The following is a 19,112-nucleotide window of genomic DNA, read 5'->3' on the forward strand; positions in this document are numbered from 1 at the left end:
GATGGGCACTTTAATCATATCTGCAATGAGGTCCTGACATGCTCAATAGCAGAGGAATGGCTTCAGAGGCACACTCTCCAAGTGATCAAAAAAATTCTTTTTGTTTATTTTACTTTTATTCTATGTTCATTCCCCCTCTTCTTTCTTCTCTTGTTTCCTTTGTTTTTCTTTCCCTTTCCTCTTGTTTTCTTTTTTTCCTTCCCTTCCTCCTATGCCCTCACCTTTCCTTCTTCCTTCCTTCATTTCTTTCCTCTCTTCCTTATTTCTGTCCTTTCTCCCTTTCTTTTTCCCTTCCCTCCCTTTCTCTCTCATTCCCTTCCCTTCCTCTATTTCTTCCTCTTTACTTCCCTTCCTTCCTACTTCCCTTCCTCGCTTCTTCCCTTCCTTCCTTCTCTTTCTTTTAGAAAGGTCCTGGAAGATTCCAGGACAGATAGAGAAAGACCCATGGGAGAGTAACAAAGTCCAATCAGCAGTTCCAACCTACAGCTCAGTGACCATCTAATTTCAATGTCATAAAAAAACAAATAAAACTAGAAACTTGCAGGGGAATCATCCAACCATGTCCTAATCATCCTAGGGTACCATAGAATATAATAAAGATGCTATATATATATTATATGCATATTTTTAGTAGGGGGAACCACATTCAGAAGAAATCTGAAAAGACTTTTAATTCAGGCCTCACACATGCAGACCAATACAGCCCTTAGAGCCATCTCCCTGCCTTAAGCCACTGTGTTTTAGGTGATTTTTCTATACAGCATTATGTTTCCTTTACCAACCCCCTTCTCCAGTTTGAATGCTTAGTAGTTATCAAGTCCCTAAGACATTGGTTTTTTTTTTTTAATTCTTTTATTGATTCACCATGTGGAAAGTTACAAAGCTTTCAGGTTAAAGTCTCAGTTATACAATGCTCAAACACCCATCCCTTCACCAGTGCACATATTCCACCACCAAGAATCACGATATACCTCCCCCCTTCCCCACCTCCCCAGCCCCCCACCCCGCATGTATAACTGGTAAATTTCACTTTACTTTCACTTTACTTTGATTACATTCAATATTTCAACAAAAAAAATCACTATTATTGATTTGGAGTTTCTCCCCCCTAAAGTCGATCTGCTGAAAAGAAAGCATTTGGTAATTTGTTTTCCATTGCTGAGAATGAAGAGATATGAGGTCAGGAGGCCGCACTAGCAGCAGCATAGTTTTGGATTTCTGTATTTTAGTATTTTAGTAACTAAGTCCAGAGAAATGTCTGCCAGGAATCGCAACATTGTAAGCTTGTACCTCTCAGCTACTTTATATTCCACATATGAGTGAGATCTTTCTATATCTGTCTCTTTCTTTCTAACTCATTTCACTCAGCATGATAGTTTCCATGTTGATCCACTTATATGCAAATTTCATGACTTCATGTTTTCTGACAGCTACATAGTATTCCATTGTGTAAATATACCAGAGTTTCTTTAGCCAATCATCTGTTTTCAGGCACTCTGTTTTTTTCCATATTGTGGCTATTGTAAACAGAGCGGCAATGAACATGGAAATGCAGATGTCATCTCTACTATACCTTTTTGCCTCTCCGGGAAATATTCCCAGGAGTGGTATTGCTGGGTCAAATGGGAGCTCAATTTCTAACTTTTTGAGAATCGTCCATATTGTTTTCCAAAAGGGCTGAACCAGTCGGTATTCCCACCAGCAGTGAAGGAGAGTCCCTTTCTCCCCACATCCACGCCAACACCGGTTGCTTTTGTTTTTGGGGATGTGGGCCAGTCTCTGTGGTGTGAGATGATATCTCATGGTTGTTTTGATCTGCATCTCCCTGATGATTAGTGATGTTGAACATTTTCTCATGTGCCTCTCAGCCATTCGGATTTCTTCTTTGGAAAACTTTCTGTTCATTTCATCACCCCATTTTTTGATCGGGTTGGCAGTTTTCTTCTTGTGGAGTTCAACCAGTGCATTGTATATCCTTGTTATCAACTCTTTATCGGATGGGTACTGCATAAATATCCTTTCCCATCCTGTGGATTGTCTTTGTATTTTGGTCACTGTTTCTTTTGAGTTGCAGAAGCTTCTTAGTTTGAGATAGTCCCATTTATTTATCTTTGTTTTCACTTGCATGGTACTGGAACAAAGGCAGAGCTGCAGACCAATGGAACAGGGTTGAATACTCTGACATACACCCCCAAATATATGATCATCTAATCTTTGATAAGGGAGCAAGAAATGTGAAGTGGAGCAAGGAAAGCATGTTTAACAAATTGTGCTGGCAAAACTGGACGGCTACATGCAAAAAAATGGCTTAGACCTCCATCTATCACCATGTACAAAAGTCAGATCAAAATGGATTAAAGACCTCAACATCAGACCAGAATCCCTAAGGTACATTGAAGACAAGGTCGGCAAAACCCTCCACGACATTGAAGCCAAAGGTATCTTCAAAGCTGACACGCCACTGGCCAAGCAAGACATTGGGTTTTTTTCTCACTTGTCTTACTCCCGTGACCAGGACTTCCAGTGCTCTCAAGTGATGACAGTGAGGATGGTTTCCTTGCCTTATGTTTGATTTTAGAGGGAAGACTTTAAATATTTACCCATTAGGTGTTAACAATCTGCTGTGGTTTTGTAGCCTGTGTCTTTTACTGTATTGAGGTAAGTTCTTTTCATTCCCATTTTGTGGAGGTTTTTTTTTTTTAATCATATTTGGGTGCTGAATCTTAAGACAAGAGAGAGAAATTAAAGGGATTAATGCAAACAAGCTCTGAGATAATTCCAACAGAATCAGTAATGACAAAGAACTTGGTGGTGGATGGTTGGTATTCTGGTGATGAGATAGCATAGCAAGTACAAACAATAATATGGAAACTGTTATAAACCATGTTATTAATAGAAGTTATTATTATCGGGAGGTGCATACACTGATGTTGGGTGTGGTGTTGGAATTGTGTGTATGAGAAACCGTCATTGACATATTGTAAGTCAAAAAAATCTATCAATCTTTAAAAATTATTATTAAGAAAAAAGAAAAAGAAAACATTTGGTCTAAAATATTCCAGTGTGGGACACACAGACAAACCTCACCTCAGACCCAAGCAACTTGCTGCAGAAATGGCCCCGGACTTTGCACTAGGCTGTTTCCTCTCAGCTGCTTCAAATGTGGGCAGGCGACATCCCTCTGCCAGCCCTCTATGAACTCCGGTGGCCGCCATTTTGTAGAGGTCATGGATAAGCTCCAGGTACAAGCGACGGTGGCGCCAAACGCCAGGCTTCACAGGACAAGGGAGGAGTGGGCACTCCTCCTTCTCCCACCCCATGGGACTCTGAGATGATGCCACACTCAGCCACCATCTACTTAAGCTCCCACATGGGCAGGATCCAGGGACATACGAACGAACCTTGGACCCAAGTAACTTGCTGCTGCAGTGACCTCTTCAGACCCTAATTATTAAAATTTTAGAATTCCTAGAGGGCACGGCCATTATATTGCATCCATTCCTAGAGGGCAGGGACATTATATTGCATCCATAACAAACAATACAAAGCACATTGTCTAGCATTGCCTTTTTGGAATGTATGAGTTGTGGTGGGACTAGTCTCAAAATATCGAAGGTAACTAAAATAGAGAGAGTATTGTGCAGATTGTCTGCCACACAGGAAGGGGCAGGTGTGGAATTGGGGGGAAAGGGAATACTGGGGATTTTAGTGGTGGAAAATATTCACTGGTGAAGGGATGGGTGTTTGATGACTGTACGATCAAAACTCAAACATGAAAGCTTTGTTATTGTACCTCACGGTGAATCAATAAAAATAAAATAATAGGGGCTGGAGCGATAGCACAGCAGGTAGGGCGTTTGCCTTGCAAGCGGCCAACCAGGGTTCGATCCCCAGCATCCCATAGGGTCCCCTGAGCACCGCCAGGAGTAATTCTTGAGTGCAGAGCCAGGAGTAACCCCTGTGCATCGCCAGGTGTGAGCCAAAAAGCAAAAAATAAAATAAAATAATAAAAAATTTTAAAACAGTATATATGCCAGTGAGGAACAGATTTAGATAATCAAAGGCAATGCAATGGTAAATTGTATATAGTAGTGATTCAGATGAATTTATGTCAAAGATAGAATAGAACACAGAAGAGAGAAATTGAGAGGAAAGAAAAGCAATGTTTCTTAGGATTTTAATTCAATTATATGTAATTCTAAAACTCTCTCATGAGCTACGTTTTGTTGGATGGAATAAAATGGAAGGAAAAAATGTTGCTTATAGTACAGGTTTGCCTAAATATGAGCCTTCAAGGAATGCATTTATGACCTTAGGCAATGCAGATGCAAGAATGAAAAAGGAGACACAACGAAGAAAACTCACAAAATCAGCTTTTGGATATTATGACCCAGTAAATAATCAACTAAGCCAGCAAATCTTTGCATTTCTAGTAAAAAGAATATTGCAGGGACTGTGGAAGGCAGTTGAGACATTTTCTCCCACATTTAACCTGTTTGGGGCTCTTCCAGGCTGGATTGTAGAGATACAGGCAAAGCACCTCTCCTATACACCTATGTCATTGGTTCTAGGTCCTCACTCCCATCCAAAGGAAAGAGAAGAAAACAACATGTGACCATTTATTATTTACCTTGAACTGTCATTCTGTCTAAAATACCCACAAAACCTTGCATAAAGCTAAGAAATTTGGAAGGAACATGGAAGTTAAAACTAGCTCAAAGTCATTGCTTCTTCTATTTATTTATTTGGTCTGAGATGATTCCCACATTCACTTACCATATGGCATTAAATCATTCTGGTCCTTGAGTTATTATTACATGATTCAAAGAGTATAATTTACAGAATTGCCAGCCCAGGCTGCACTCTATCCCACACCAAAAAAAAGACCACAAGGAGGGGAGCAGAAAAATGACTGTTTCCTGGTAGCCCATATTTATGCAATTTTCTCCCACCACAGATTGTTTTGGCAGTCTAGACAGAGTCTTGTAAAATCCTTCCCTGATGTCATCCACATCCTTCCTTGATAAGTTCAAAATGAGTCCGGAGCAAGCATGGCTCCTCTAGCAATGTCATACAAGTAATTAGTGCATTGCCACCCCAGAGAGGCCTTTGGATTCCAGTGATTTCCACATGAAGGAAAGGACTGATGAGCTGGCCACCAGATTATATAAATACACGGTGGACAAAGCAGCTGCTGGGGGAAGAAAGAAGTGCACATATGGGCATTTCATGTTTTAGGAGAACTTGTGGAAAGCAAGACAGATTAGAGAGAGTAGTGGGCTAGACTCAAGGAAAAAAAGATAGAGGGAATTATTTCTTATGGAGGCCAGCGACACTCTCTGCTATGAATTTTTAAAAAGTAAGTTAAGATTGTGTTTCTAAGATAATACATCTGATATTATTCCAATAATTTTTGGAGGGATGGGTCTGTTTTCGGATTAGAATTTAAAATTCAGATTATACCAAGTTTACAATTCACCAGTTTCACTAATACCGTTTGTCCTTCTCGGTTCTGTATGTTCTCTCTGGGTTCACCTATATTTTTAATCGAGCACAATCTCCAAGACTTATTTGAATGATGTAGCTTAATTCTTCATGTCTTGATTACTTAAGAAATATTTATTTAGCTCTCACTATTTTGTATTGTTGTTGTTGTTGTGTTGCTTTGTTCTCGCAGGTGGTGCAGGGAAGGTCCAGGAGTCACTCCTGGTGATGCTCAGGGCTTTCCAGGGCTTCACCTTGCAGTGCTGGGGATGGAATCAGCATTGACGCCAGCACTTTAGTCTTCACTCTTCAAGAACAGTTGAGCTGAGATATAGCAAAGAAAAATCACTTTGTCTTTCAATAGCTATAAACATTTTGGAAAGTGATTTCACTAGTCAGTGTCTGAATTTTCTCATTTGTAAAAGGGAAAAAATAAGAGTAGATATATTATATACAAACTATTTTGTATATAATACAAAATATTATATGCAAAATATTTTGCAAATCCATTGAAGAAATTATCAATACAGTTTGAAAAACTACACTATTTATTTTGGAAAATACTGTTGCTAATGATATGTATTTACATATATCTGTTTTTGTCTTTTTCCTTTCCAGGAGATTCATTTTTCTATAATTATCTTGATATTGATCTAATTTTTTGCTTAAAAATACACTGTGGTACTTGAAATATAATTTTTTTAATTGAATCACCATGTGGAAAGTTACAAAGTTCTCAGGTTTATGTCTCAGTTATACAATATTCAAACACCCATCCATTCACCAGTGCCCATATTCCACCACCAAAAAACCCCAGTATACCCCCGCCCCCGCCCTCCCAACCCCAGCTGTATAACTGATGAATTTCACTTCATTTTCTCTTTACCTTGATTACATTCCATATTTCAACACAAAACTCACTATTGTTGTTGGAGTTTCCCCCCAAGAAAGACAGCCCTACTACCAAGGAAGCATTTGATAATTAGTTTTCCATTAAAAGATTGTATGTTTTCAGTTTTTAGAAAAGGCCGCGCGGCCGCTAACGCGCAGTTCGGAGTTGTCCCAGACCCGCATCCCGGAGCCGTGTTAGTTGCTGCTCAGTGTCACCGGGGCTCCATCTGGAGAAGGTGTGGTGGCTGCACCTCCTCCGTCTGGATTCCCGGTGTTTCTGGCCTGCTCTCGGGTCCGGAGCATTCTCCGGCCACGTTGCTCACCAGAACGCCCGGCTTCTTCTCTGTTGAATCTTGAAATATAATTTTCAACTAGAACCACATGTCTCCAATTAATCTAGAAATTCCCCACCAATCATTTTTTCAAATGTATACTATCGTACTTCCAAGTCTTCTGCAAAATAAATCCTACTGTCTCTCAGTCTAAAAATAAATTAATTAATTGAATTCAGGTTACAATAATTGATTTATTATTTTTTCTCCAATTTTAATTTAGGTACAATAATTTATAATACTTTTTTTCTTTTATTATTATTATTATTATTTTTGCTTTTTGGGTCACACTGGCGATGCTCAGGGGTTACTCCTGACTCTTCACTCAGGAATCACTCCTGGCGGTGCTCAGGGGACCATATGGGATGCTGGGAATCGAACCCGGGTTGACTGCATGCAAGGCAAATGCCCTACCCGCTGTGCTATTGCTCCAGCCCCTACAATACTTTTAATAACAAAGTTTCAAGCATGCAGTGTTCCACCACACTCACCACCAGTGTCAGCACCCCTCACCAATGTCCTAAGGTCCTCTACACTCCTCCAAACACTTCGACAAACTCAGTTCTATAGATTGACTCTCAGGGGCTGTTACCATTTGGCTTCTGTTAATCCCTTACTATGTTTCTTCATATTCCACATATGAGAGAGATTATTCTGCATTTTTCTTTCCCCTTCTGACTTACTTCACCCAGCATAACCCTCTCTAATTCCATCGATGTAGCAAGCAAACTGAGGGTTTCATATTTTCATTTTCTTTCTTTTTTGTGTGTATGTTTTGTTGGTTTTTTGCACCCAGCTCAGGGATTGTGTCGGGCTCTGTGTTCGGGATGGTTCTCAGGGAATTATGTGCAGTGCCAGTGACTGAACTGAATTGGACAACTGCATAAAAGACAAGTACCTTAACCCATGTATATACTCCCCAGTCCCCAACTTGTCTTATAGCTGATTAGTAGTCCAGTGTGTGTGTGTGTGTGTGTGTGTGTGTGTGTGTGTGTGTGTGTCTTACAATTTCTTTATCCACTCATCTGTTTTTATTTATACATTATTGGGTAATAAATAGCACACATATAATAGGGAAGAAGATAGACTGCATTATTATTCTTCTCTAGTAGATAATAACAAAATTGTTATATAAGATTCATTTTAACATTTATCAGATTTACCGCTTCAGTGAAACTCTATTCAAGTTTGTTATCAAAGTAATTTCTGAATCAGAAAACATAAGGATAGATATATACGTCTAGTAGACCTGAGCATTTTTTCTGTGCTAAATTTTCCTTTTTATGTGGCAGTTTATTTCTGGTCTCCAGGATGAAATGAAGAAAAAGATGGTTGTTTTGTTTTGTTTTTACTGCACTTTTAATATTTTCTTCAAAGGGGTAAAATTGTCAGGAGAAAAACTGAAGTTGTGTAGAAGGAAGCAGGAAATATTTTATTCCATTCTCACATTTTCACTGCAGTTGGTTGCTTCAGAGGTATAGGAAATATTTGGATGTAAGAGTTTCCCCCTGCCTCCTGGCATGCAGCTCAATGCCTCAGTCTCTTCTCGTCCCTGTGATGGATGCTTTCTCTTTCTCTCCTTGTTGAAATGTTTTAGTACCTTCCAAATAATTCTCCAATATAGGCTTCATTTCACAGAAAAACACACATCTAATTTTCAAACATATTAATGTTATTTAATCACTTGTTAACTCCCACCTTGCCCTGCCAACAGCCTCTGCCTGCCACCCTTGCCAACTTACTTTCTGCCATATCCCTATCTTCCACCCTTGCTTGAACCACTAGAGCTTTTGTACATCCATGTGCAAAAGAATCCGCCATCTCCCCTAGGAAACTCATAAAACCGTGTACTTTGTTTCCAACAGGCATCATAATACATTGTCTTCATGTTTTGTACCCTTTTTGGTATGTTCAGAATGTGTTTTTGTGCCTCGATGGGGAGAGATTTTTATTTAATGAGTGGAGTCACCAACTTCCTACCCATCTCTAGATACTCATAAGCTTTTTAAAAATTGTGTAGAATGTTTTTTATATTAAATAAGTATGATTATTTTCCCCTGACGTTTTAGGCAATAGTACTTACAATTTTAAGTGGTAAAAAAAGAGAAAATTATTTCAAAATATCAAAGCTATGTGCTTCTAAATTCAGCATTGTGAATATAATTAGTGTAAAGATAAAATTAAGGGCTACTAGAGAGTATAGCAGTTGGGGGCATGCTTAACATGTGTCTGACCTAAGTTCAAATCTCTGGTACAACACGGTCCCTGAGCATCGCTGGGTAGAATCCTGTGTTCCTTAACCACCCTGGTAGTCCCTGGCACCACAGAGCCCAAAAAGCATCTCATACTTGGGCCTTTGCAGTGAACTGCCAGTCCAATTGATCGAGAGTGGCTAGTGGTGCACTCAAGCCTACTGAGAACCCTTTGGAAGGCTCTTCAAATTTTAAAAACAAAGACAAAATTAGAAATACTTCCTTAATTTTAAAAAGTCTTTGAAATGTGGAGAGGAGTACTGAAGCATTATTGTCCATTACAAAATATTAAAAGACTTTCCAAACAACTTTACTGGAGAAATAATATTAAGAGACATTTGTTTTTTTAAGACAAAAACTTTCTCAATATAATTATATAAATTGCAAGATATTTTGTTAACCAAAATACTTATTATTCCCTTGATGCCAAGGTAGATAAAAAAATTTATAAACGGTGAGTCATGAATGATGGTCTAGACCAGTTCAATCTTAAAAAAATAATGAAAAAATAAATTTTAAGTACAAATAAGATTTAAGTATGTGGATTCTACTTAGTAGATATAAAATGGTAAAACTGATTTGGAATTAGACATTCAAAATCTACTTGGTGATAACCTCTAGAAGTGGGGAAAGAGAAGCCTCAGTTTCACATATCAGAGTTACTCTGATGTATTTGTAAAATTTCATTTCTTAAATAAACACTGACAGCAAATAAAGAAAATAAATTAATAAAATAGTGAAAACTGTCAGCAACTACAAGAGTAACAATTGTTAGTTATAAATGGTGGCAATATGAATATTGATGTTATCCTTTGAATATTTCTACATTTCTCTCAATTTCCCAATAATGTATGCAAATAAGGGCAAGTTAGCATTAACATCCTAATCACCATGACACAAAAACTCCATCTATCAGTCCCAAACCCACCTTCAAAACCGCAGGACACTAATGAGATTCCTTGAGTGACTATTTTGCTGGCAGGTGCAAAGCAATTCTTGTATTTTTGAAGCTTTATTGTTCTAGTCCATTCAGACTGCTATAGCAAAATATAGACTAAGCATCTGTGAAAAGCATTCACTTATAATGTTACAAATCTTACAAATTTTACAAATACATCAGAATAGCACAGCAGATAGGGCGTTTGCCTTGCACGCAGCTGACCCGGTTTCGATTCCTTCACCCTCTCGGAGAGCCCAGCAAGCTACCGAGAGTATCTCGCCTCCACAGCAGAGCCTGGCAAGCTACTTGTGGCTTATTCGATATGCCAAAAACAGTAACAACAAGTCTCACAATGGACACGTTATTGGTGCCTGCTCGAACAAATCGAACAAATCGATGAGCAACGGGATGACAGTGCTACAGTGATATGTTTCTCATAATTCTGGAGTCTGGGGAGATCAGGGCACCAACAGATTTGGGGTATGGGTGAGAGCTCACTTTCTGAGTCATAGACTTGCCTTCTGCTATATCCTTGCATGGAAGAAACAGCAAAGAAGCCCTCGGGGGCCACTTTTATAAGGGCCCTAATTCCATTCATGAAGAATTCACACCATGACTTAATCATTTTCCAAATTTTCCATATCACATACATTAGGGATTACATTTCTACATGTATTTGGGGAAAAGGTTAACATAAAAATTCAGTTTATAAGCTCTTGTCATGGCTTCTGCATGTGTTTGTATGGTTGAGTTTGGTGATATACATGTTTTTATGTATGTTTTTGTGAAGATGTTTGTGTTTAAGTGCATGAGTATTCCCATGTGTGTTTTGTGTGTTTGCCTGTGTGTAAGTCTGTGCCTGTGTGCCTGTGTTTGTGCTCTTCTGTACAGGTGAAACATGAATGAATTTTTTTTCATAAATGAAATTTTAACTTGCTTCCTGACATCTCTTCAGACTCACCCTATCCCCTGAATCCACTGGCACTGTAATTTTCTTATGGCATGTTTGAGCATATCACTCCTGAGGACATCATTTGCCAACAAGATTAGACCCACTTGCTTAAGCTGGCAAATTCATTTTTTATATTTTTGGGTGGTGGGGTCACACCTGGAGGTGCACAGGGGTTACTCCTGGTTTATGTGCTCAGGAATTACTCCTGGCCATGTTCAGGGGACCATATGGAATGCTGGGAATCGAACAGGGTTGGCCACGTGCAAGGCAAACTCCCTACCTGTTGTGCTATCACTTTAAATTTTTTTTTAATTTTATTGAATTACCGTGAGATAGTTACAAGCTTTCATGTTTGGGTTACAATTTCACAATGATCAAACACCCATCCCTCCACCAGTGCACATTCCCCACCACCAATATACAGGGTATACTTCCCCTTTCCCACCCTCCCCCTGCCTTTATGGCAGACAATATTTCCCATACTCTCTTTCTCTACTTTTGGGTATTATGGCTTGCAACACAGACACTGAGAGGTCATAATGTTTGGTCTATTATCTACTTTCGGCATGCCTCTCCCATCCCAACTGGTTCCTCCAGCCATCATTTTCTTGATCCCTTCTTGATTCCATCTGCCTTCTCCCCTCTGCTCATGAAGCAGGCTTCCAGCTATGGGGTATCCCCCTGGCCCTTGTATCTACTGTCCTTGGGTGTCAGCCTCCTCATGTGATGTTATTTTATACTCCACAAATGAGTGCAGTCCCTCTATGTCTGTCCCTCTCTTTCTGATTCATTTCACTTAGCATGATACTCTACATGTTTATCCATTTATAAGCAAATTTCATGACTTCATCTCTCCTAACAGCTGACCTCAATATCAGAGATGAATCTATAAGGTTCATAGAAGAAAATGTAGGCAAAACTCTCCATGACATTGAAGCTAAAAGCATCTTTAAGGACAAAACAGCACTGACCATGCAAGTGTAAGCAAACATAAACAAATGGGCCTACATCAAACTAAGAAGTTTCTGCCCTTCAAAAGAAACAGTGACTAAAATACAGAAAGAGCCCACAGAAGGGGAAAGAATATTTACCCGATACCCATCTGATAAGGGATTAATATCCAGGATATACAAGATACTTATAGAATTGTATAAGAAAAAACCTCCAACCCCATCAAAAAATGGGGAGAAGAAATGAACAGAATTTCCTCAAAAAATAAATACAAATGGTCAAAAGGCACATGAAAAAATGTTCCACGTCGCTAGCCATCAGGGAGATGCAAATCAAAACAATGAGATATCATCCCACAGAGAATGGCACACATTCAAAAGAACAAAAGCAACCAGTGCTGGCGTGGATGTGGGGAAAAAGGGACACTCCTTCACTGTTGGTGGGAATGCCAACTGGTCCAGCCTTTCTGGAAAACAATATGGACAGTCCTTCAAAAACTAGAAATTGAGCTTCCATATGACCCCGCAATACCACTTCTGGGAATATATCCCGAGGATGCAAAAGAGCACAGTAGGAATATCATCTGTACCTATATATTCATTGCAGCACTGTTCACAATAGCCAAAATATGGAAACAACCCAAGTGCCCTAAAATAGATGACTGCTTAAAGAAACTTTGGTACATCTACACAATGGAATACTAGGCAAATTCATTCTTAATTCACATCCTCTCTTCTACCTCCCCTCTCTTCTTTCTCCAACACACATAATTCTCTCAAGTCAGTTGAACTCACTGTTCATTGAACTTGTCACAATCTTTCTAATCTTCATATCTGCTTTATAATAGCGTTCTCTTGTCTAGAATGTTTCTCCTGCCATCAATGGAAACTTCCATGACCCTTCAAACAGAAGGTGTTTCTAACCACCATATAAAAGTCCTATTGTAAAGGATTGTTTGCAGGAATTTTCATACTAATCTGATTTCTCCAATACCAGGAGTCAATATTATCAATTTCTGTTCCTCTTATGCAAGACCTACAATAGAAAGTCAATATTTTATGACCTGAAGTAAATAATAGTCTGCGAAGGTAAATTCACAGGAAGCATATTTTTAAACCAAAGAAATTATTTTCAGCAGTAGTTTTATTTTGGATTGTTTATTGTTTTACTGTCCTCCTTTAATGTAACTAGTGATTAGTTGTTATTTGCTATAGACTTTCAGATGGAAGAATGCAGGAAACAGCTTTCTCAAGAAGAAATATATTCAAATGAGCATTACAATAGTAGAAAGACCTCAGTGACACAAATTACTAAGAGGAAGTCCTATAAAATTCCTCCCACAAAAGAATAAGTCTTTGGAACTGGAGAGATAGCACAGCAGGTAAAGCGCTTGCCTTGCATGTGGCCAACTTGGATTCAATCACTGGCATTCTATATGGTCCCCACAAGTATCTTTTCCAGATACTATCTCTCTAGGCCCATGCTCACTCAGTTTCTCCCTTCCTCCCTCTTTCTCTTTCTCTTTCTCTCTTTTCCTTCCTCCTTCCCTTCCTTCTTTCCTTTTTTTCCCTTTCTTCTTTTTTACCTTCCTTCCTTCCTTCCTTCCTTCCTTCCTTCCTTCCTTCCTTCCTTCCTTCCTTCCTTCCTTCCTTCCTTCCTTCCTTCCTTCCTTCCTTCTTGCTTGCTTTCTTGCTTTCTTGCTTCTTTCTTGCTTGCTTTCTTGCTTGCTTTCTTTCCTAGTCTTGTTTAAATGGTTTATTTTTCCTTTTAAAAAATCTTTCTAGTTTGAAGCTCTGTGTAAAAAAAACTATAGAAATCAGCATTTGGGACAACATTACTATACATATTCAAATGTTAATATAGCTGATATTGCAGTTTTAATTATATTTATATCTTCTGTTTTTAAGAGTGACAAAACTGTTTCTAGTTAAGGAAAAACCAACCAAAACACTCATTTATAAGATCTGCCATAAGTATATTTTAGCATTTTGTTTTAATGCTTCAAGACAGTGGTGAGCAGAGTCTAATTTTAAGAGAAGAGTATCCAAAAAATAGAGGGAAAAAGAATTAGTCTAGATTTCATTTTAAATTGATTTTGACAAAAAGAAAAATGAATGTTCAAATGGAAAATTGGAATAGAACCTTGGGGGAGACTTTTTATTTTCCTTTTGGAACACTGAAGTGATAGTTTTAAGGAATGGGACAGAGAAGACATTAGGGAGTTGGAACTGTGGATTTCCCAAATGAGAAGAAATCCCACTGAAACCTTAGTTTCCATGACAACAAGCGGAGACACTAACATTGAGGGAAAGGGCTTTCTAGTTTTAAAATGATGTTTTATTACATATCTTCTGAAAATACTGAATGAACATGAATTTGATGCCAATCTCTCTGCAGAGGAGTAGAGCTGGAACTTTGGGTATTTTGGTTAACCTCTTGGTCTCTCAGAACCACCCTGGATAACATCTCTTGGCTGGACATGGTGTGTTTCATTTGTTTGTTTGTTTTAACTTTTTTTATTGATTGAGATTCTGTGATTTACAATACTGCTAATGATAGTTTTCCATATACATAATTCTAACACCACACCTACCACTATAATACCTTCCTCCCTCCCCTAAAGACCCCAATGCCCCTCCCTTTCACCACCACCCATACATACTCAGTTGTGTGAATCAGTTCTCCTTGCTGTATATTTCTAAGTCCCACATGTGAGCAAGATCTTTCTATATCTGTCCCTTTCCTTCTGAATGACTTCACGTAGCATGATGTTCTCTAAGTCTATCCATGTTGCAGCAAATTGCATAATTTAGTTCTTCATTTAGGGCTGCATAGTATGTGTGTGTGTGTGTGTGTGTGTGTGTGTGTGGTAACTTCTTGATATATTCATCCATAGTTAGGCATTTGGGTGCTTCTTCATATGTTGGCTATTTGGACTTGTTTTTAAATCACCACCTTAAGATTTCATAAAGTTAAACATCTAGTGAGCACACTGTGGGAGATAACATCTCTAACATTGCACATGTTGAGCAAATGGCTTAATTTAAATAACTCAAATTAATTAAATTAAATATCTGCTCTGTGCTGCACCAATGTAAAACACCAAGATAAGGGGCTTTCATATACTTTGTAGGGTTTCTCATTATAGGTAGAAGCAAACAGTCTAATTATTCTGCAACATTATGAAATTAAACATAGCAAGAGATGTTGTTATTGTCACAGAAGATTCTAGGTTGCGTCCTGAAGGACACTGCTGAGCAGCTAAGCCACTATACAAATTTTTCAGGCTTATGTATCAGTTATACAATACTCAAACACCCATCCCTTCACCAGTGCCCATATTCCACTACCAAAAACCCCAGTATACCTCCCACCCCCACCCCACCCCCGCCCCCGCTGGTAAACTGGTAAATTTCACTTGATTTTCTCTTTACCTTGATTACATTCCATAGCACAGTGGTTGGGCTTTTGCCTTTCACGCAGCAGACCTGAATTTGATTCCTCTGCCCCTCTCGGAGAGCCCGGCAAGCTACCAAGAGTATCGAGCCCGAGCAGCAGAGCCTGGCAAGCTATCTGTGCGTATTGCATTTGCCAAAAACAGTAAAAATAAGTCTCTCAATGAGAGACGTTACTGGTGCCCGCTCGAACAAATCGATGAGCAACAGGATGACAGTGATTTCAACACAAAACTCACTATTGTTGTTGGAGTTTCCCCCCAAAAAAGACAGCCCTACTGCCAAGGAAGCATTTGATAATTAGTTTTCCATTGCTGAGAATGAAGAGATATGAAGTCCTGCTGTTCCAAGTACATAACTCTTTTTTTTTCCTCCTTCCCATGCCACCAAGCTCGTGCCTGCTTAATAGTCCTCATAATATGGCTGATGCCACGCCGCCCAACAAGGGAAAAAAAAAACAAGAAAGAAGGATATTTCCCATCTTCGGCCAGCATGGAGCTATGTAAGCCACTATACAATCAATAACATTTCAGTTGATGGTCTATGTGTCTACATGAAGTGGCTCTTTTAGGGATAAGGCATCATTTAAGATGAGAATTGGAGACTTAAGTACCGTTGCTGCTCAGAAAACTTAAGGATCTCTACGAGGAATTCTTGCAAAGCTGTATTTATACCTTTTGTAAACAAAAGGACAAACCTCCCACTGTGATCACAACCTTGCCTGTGTAAGACTCAGTTCCCTTCTGCTCCACTTGGCAGGAATAAGACAGATTCAATGCTATTTTCAGCTGGTGGCCTTCTAGGTGAGTGAGCAAAACAAGCCATAAAAAAGGGTGAAATGAACATATAGTCAACAGAACGCATTTTTTTATGTGCTATCCTGAAGAGTCAGGATAATTTCTAGGACTACACTTATCTGAAATTTCCGGAGTTAATGTCTTTGCCCCCTCCCCTGCCCGGCCCCCCAGAAAGCTTTCCTTCTTTTAGCAGTCAACCTTGTCAGCCATAACTCGGGCCAGTGGCTTTGGTGTCAACTAATTAAATACAACATAATGCTTAAAAACAATAAAATGCCATTATTTTTGTTCTTTTTTTCCAAACAATTGGTTACCCTATTCTGGGCAGAAAATTGAAATCCTTGGAGAATATACAATTTATTCTGTTTCCCCTATTCTTTGAGACAATTAATAATAATAAGAATGACTACCACTTTTGCAGTCTTAGAATCTGAGTCAGACTCTTTCACAGATATTAGCTAAATAAATCCTCTTAATTTTCTGCAATGACAGATTCTATTTTCCTAGAACCCTGAGACTCAGAGACCTTATGTAACTCAATGGAAAGAATATGGTAATAACACTATAATATTTATCTTACCAGAATTAATGCTAAACTCTAGGCTAATATTTAACTTTCTTCAAATGATCTCTATGAGAATGAAAGTGTCATCTTTTGTATTTACCCATGAACCTTATCCCTAAAAATGGTTTTGCCATGTTCTAGCAAAGGTGTCTGTCAAGTATGTTTTCCTATTCCTATCCTATTTGCCAGGAAGAAAAAACAGCAGATTCAGACATAGCCAAATGATACTTAAGGTTATAGCATACTTTTGGAGCATCCCCTTTTCTTTTTCTTCTTTTGGGGTCATATCCAGCGATGCTCAGGAATTACTCCTGGCTGTACACTCAGAAATTACTCCTGGTGGTGCTTAGGGAACCATAGGGGATGCTGGGGGTTGAACCCGGGTCAGCCACATACAAGGCAAACACCCTACCAGCTGTGCTATTGCTCTGGCCAGCATTTTCTTAAAAATATTTTCTCATTTAGAATAAAGTCCAATATCTGACTATGATAATTCAGATGAATGTAAAAATATAGCCACAAAGCAAAGTCACTACTATTTAAGTTATGAGTACCATTTATAAATTCTTATTCTATGCTACATTTTCCGTAGCATTTTACTAGCCTCAAACTCTCCATGTTTTAAAGTGTTTATGTGTATTTCATTATTATATTTAGAATATTTCTTGAAATTTCATCAAAGACTATCATCTTTCCCAAGAATATTTGACAACTCTTATTGATAGTTCCTCTTACTTATTTAAATATATTCTTTCTTTTCCCTACGGTATATCAATAAGCTTATAGAACAGGTGATACATAAAATACCATAAGTTAAAAGTAGATAAAAGGAAATCAAATCATGGGCAAAGATTATACAGAAACAGTGAAAAATGCACATTGTTGTGATCCACAAATATGCTTAAGTAGATGATAAAGTAAGAAGGCAATTTGACAGTAAATTTTGCAGCAGCGAAGTGATGAAAATATGAATCAGTCATATAGTTCAGAGTTCATACAATTAAAGCTAACAACTCAGAAGAATTACATCTGTGCTTGGTAGTGAGATCCAGGCAGGAGCTTCTCTTTGGCATTCTTGGTGTGTGTTACAGAATATACATTCTTGACAATATCAGAATCAGAAAGGCTCTTTCTCAGAAAGACTCCCAATATAAACCAATATAAACTAATGAGATCTGGTGGGGTTCAGCTGCCTAAAAGTATTATCTCAGAGACGTTCAAATTAGTTTCAGTTTTCTTCAGCAAGAGAAAAGGAGGTACAGAAAAATTAAGGTTGGAAAGTTATGATCCTTTCTTGAACGTGAAGACCCACTCCAATGTTTTAGTCTTGTTCAAGTTCAGAAGCTTTCAGAAACCATGGGAAAGAGTTTATTTACAGTGATCTATTGATTTGTGTGGTTATTAGAAAGATGGGTTTTAAAACATGTAAAATGATACATCACTGGCTGTCCATAGCACACAGACCCTGTGTTAATCTAGCTCTCGGAAACTCTTAGCTACATTATTAGAAACAGGGAGGGTGGTTACAGTGCTTGGCGTCTCTCCCCTTGCCTATATTTTGTTTATGGTGCTGGGACAGGGGCTCAGCTAACCAGTCATTTCCAAAGTAGATAATACTACAGACCAAAGGCACTAGAATGACCCAAGAGGGATGAAGTGGGAGGCTCCGAAGCAATCAATGGTTGTGATGAGCTGTTTGCTGCTTAAAGAAGGTTATTGGGTGAGGGAAACACACAGTGATTTTTTAAAGAGGGTTATATGAAAAATAAGTTCTGGATCCTCTACTGTGACTCGAAGTAGTTCTACTGTCCCTGCTCTATCAATAGGGAACCAAAGGGGCAATAGAAATCGTGGAAGAAGAAGCACTGCACTCTTTCCCGAATGTTTGCTGTTGTCAGAATGATTCTCCAGTTAGCGGCTACTACTGCTTTCTTAAATGCAGTTCTCAGTCTCTGCAGACCCAGCTCACACTCCCACCAGTGAAACCAGCACCAGTGTTAGTGTTTCCTTCTCAAACACCAGAGTCTCAAAGAGAGGTTTCTCTCCATGGGTCATGGGTCATGGGTCACTCTCTTTATATATATATATACATATCTTTCTCTCCCTCTCCTTCTCTCTCTCACTGTCTCTCTGTATGTCTACCTGTTTTGTTATTTTTAGGGGTGGTATTGTGGGGAGTCATGTCCTGCAATGCTCAGAGGGTGCCTCCTAGCTCAGTTCCAGAGGTCCCACCTGTTGGGGCTTGGAGAACATGAGACACTAGGATAAAACCCTGGTGTCCTGCTTGCAAAACATTTACTCCAACCCCTTCCCAACTTGTTCTTCTCTTCCCCATTCTTAGTGCCTCCAAAACTGCCTCTGCAGTTATCATCTTTGAAATGCTTCAAAGTTCTTTTTGTGTATGCTCAGTTCCCTAAACCTGATTAATATCTTACTGACCTGGTTTCTGTTTTTAGCACCTTGACTGACTCCATGGTAAACATAAGGTGACTT

The sequence above is a fragment of the Sorex araneus genome, chromosome 1 (genome assembly GCF_027595985.1).
Source record: "Sorex araneus isolate mSorAra2 chromosome 1, mSorAra2.pri, whole genome shotgun sequence".
Classification (NCBI taxonomy): Eukaryota; Metazoa; Chordata; class Mammalia; order Eulipotyphla; family Soricidae; genus Sorex; species Sorex araneus.